Here is a 2,852-nt window from a genome sequence, read left to right as displayed (position 1 = left end):
GCTTCAATCATCTACAGAAATGAAACCACGTGATGAATTTCGCTCAAAATTTGACAGTAATCAGCTGAAAGATGCTACTTGTCAAAAAATAATGTGACATGACACTGCGAGTGCCCTCTGACAGATTTTTTAAGAAGTTATTGACTTGCCCTCGTATTACTAAGCGTCATTTTTTATTTTATTTGCTTTTGAAGCCTTGCACAGTAATAGAGTAGCTCATTTCGCAAAATGGATGTACGCTAGAAATATCCATGGACATCGATTGTATGCGGTCTGATTAGATGTGGAAAAACGATTTTTGTAAAGACTTTTCTTTGATATTTATCTCTCATGTCCGACATACGTTTCAAGAGAGTTTTTTTCTATTATGCGGAATGGCAAGAAGCCTATCGTCTATTACAATACACTCGTGAAAAAAAGCTTGAAGAATAGAGTTGAGGATGCGGCAATGCTAAAGCGACGAAGAAGAATATAATTGAATTTCGCGAAGGTTTACCCTGTCCGGAAGACCCTTACTCGAACGATCCGGTTTCTCCGAAATTAGTGATAATCGATGATCTTATGAGAGAATTGTCGTCGTGCGACACGATCGTAGATCTTTTCACCAAAGGTAGTCATTACAAGAATTATTCTTATCTCGCAGAATCTCTTCCTTCAGGGGCGTGGTCAACGCGATATATTGCTCAACACGAATTACATCGCCGTTTTAAAAAATCCACGTCAAATCCAATTCGTCATTTAGCGCGTCAAGTCTATCCCAATGATCCGAAATTCTTAGAAGAGGCATACTACGCTACGTTGAGACTTCACGATTATTTGCTGCTCGATCTGAAACAATTAACGGACAAGTATCGATTTCGAACGTGTATTTTTCCCGAGGATACGACTCATTACGTCTACGTGCCGCATAGATCATTTTCCAGCGGATTCGTATAAAAAGCGAGTACGGGTAATCGTACATGTCAGTCGTAGATTTTTCTCGCAATAAAGGTGGGTGACAAGAAATCGCACAGTGCAACGAAAATCTAATTCGATCTCACATTCGATCGGTAAGAGAAACGCCTGTCTCCTCTATCATTTAAACAAAAATCAACGCACAAACTTCTTACGCGGCGCTGACGAAAAACTAATTCGTTGTATCTGCGAATGTGCTTTTAATACTCAAAGATAACGTCTCGCTTGAACGTGAAAAAAATTGGTGAACTAAATACAAAATGGCTCTGCGTCGCATCATTGCAAAACGTTGGTAATTGGAAAGATAAAAGAAAGCTGTTGATGCAGCGAGACAGATTTTTACCTTATATTATCGGATCAATATTATTTTTACCTTATATTATCGATCTTATTATCACTAATTATAGCGAGGATAAAACATTATGGAGAGCCAAAAAAATAATTTTAATTCGACGGAAAATCTCGAGAGAATGCAACATCAGCTACGTCAGAATCTGATATCATTCGCTGATGTAGAGTCAAAAGAAATCGCAGTACTGCAAAATTCGGATAACATAGCGAGCACTAATAATACAAATCTCCGGAACTCATCTAACATGACTCGATGCGGAGATGAGTCGTATTCTTAATTCTGACTGGCCGCGCAACGAAAGTGAGAGATGGAAAATGTACAGAGAAGCATTATAGCGATATCTGATTTATCTAAAAAACGCGAAGACAGAAAGACGCACGCAATGAAAACGAAAATGCAGAAGACAGAACTACACGAGATACCTCCACTAATAACAAGATGACGAACAATGACGTTTTTCACGATCTCACGCAAATAACTGATATACCACCGGCACATTCCATTGGTATTATTATAAAAAATTTCGAAATTTCGAGCGAACAATAATTATCATGCGAGGAATAATCATGCGATGAAAAGCATTGAAGAAATAGTGGAAAGCATACCGAAATTTTATCACATACGCACTTACTGATGAAACTTTTGTTTCGAAAAGCTGTCTCAGATAGAATTAGTTGGAACGAACATGGAATCATGACCATAGATGATAACGTCGTGAAAGATTCGAATATCAGTGACTTGATAAACGTCGCGATGCGCGAAAGAAAAACTATGAAAGTAGTGGATAGAAATCAGTTTGCGCTATTACTCCGTGCGTTGAACATACCTTCTGCGCTGGTGAGAAATAAAAGATTATTGTCAATGCACAGTATTAGTGTAAACAGCGTAAAACTTGGACCTCAGGCGAGTTCTATGCCTTTTATAATGAAAATACGAGTTCCTTGCCGATTGTATCGAGAACGAGAGGAAAGAGGAAAACATAAAAATTACGAATAAGAAATAGATGAGGAAAGTTTGCTGATTCTTTCTCGTACACGAAAAACTGATATCCCCGCATCTTTACAAACGGAAAAAAATCGGTTACTCGGTTGGAAAAAACTAAGATAACGATGACGTTTGAAAAATTATACTATGTTCCGTCGCATTATGCAGGCTATTCGACGGTGGATAATCTAACTCGTGCTGTTAAACCGAATTTCTCACGGAGAAAAGTCGTGCGCTGGCTCGAATTGCAACGTAATAAATATTGATGTATGGGAGGCAGATTTGATTGAACTCCGAAATCTAAAAAGTTACAATGATGGTTATTCTTATCTGTTAGTGATTATCGATGTACTAAGTAAATACGCCTGGATAGAACCGTTACGTGACAAAACGAGTAACTGCGTGATAAAAGCTTTCCAATGCGTACTAGCAAAAAGCGAAGAACGAGTACCCCTATACTTACAAACAGACAAGGGCAAAGAATTTATCGCACAATCAATGCAGAAATTTCTTAAAGAAAACGACATTCGTAATGTAGGTAATGGGTAATCCAGATGTCAAA

General features: G+C 38.1%; 1 pseudogene; it reads left to right on the top strand.

Moving 5' to 3' along the window:
- The first annotated feature begins 228 nt into the window (after positions 1–228).
- On the top strand, positions 229–1,563 carry LOC147906695 (uncharacterized; annotated as a pseudogene).
- The last annotated feature ends 1,289 nt before the right edge of the window (positions 1,564–2,852 follow it).

Source organism: Acromyrmex echinatior, chromosome 19, assembly GCF_024713525.1.
Source record: "Acromyrmex echinatior isolate Ae372 chromosome 19, ASM2471352v2, whole genome shotgun sequence".
In the NCBI taxonomy this organism is placed as follows: Eukaryota; Metazoa; Arthropoda; class Insecta; order Hymenoptera; family Formicidae; genus Acromyrmex; species Acromyrmex echinatior.
This window is presented reverse-complemented; position numbering and strand designations above follow the sequence as displayed.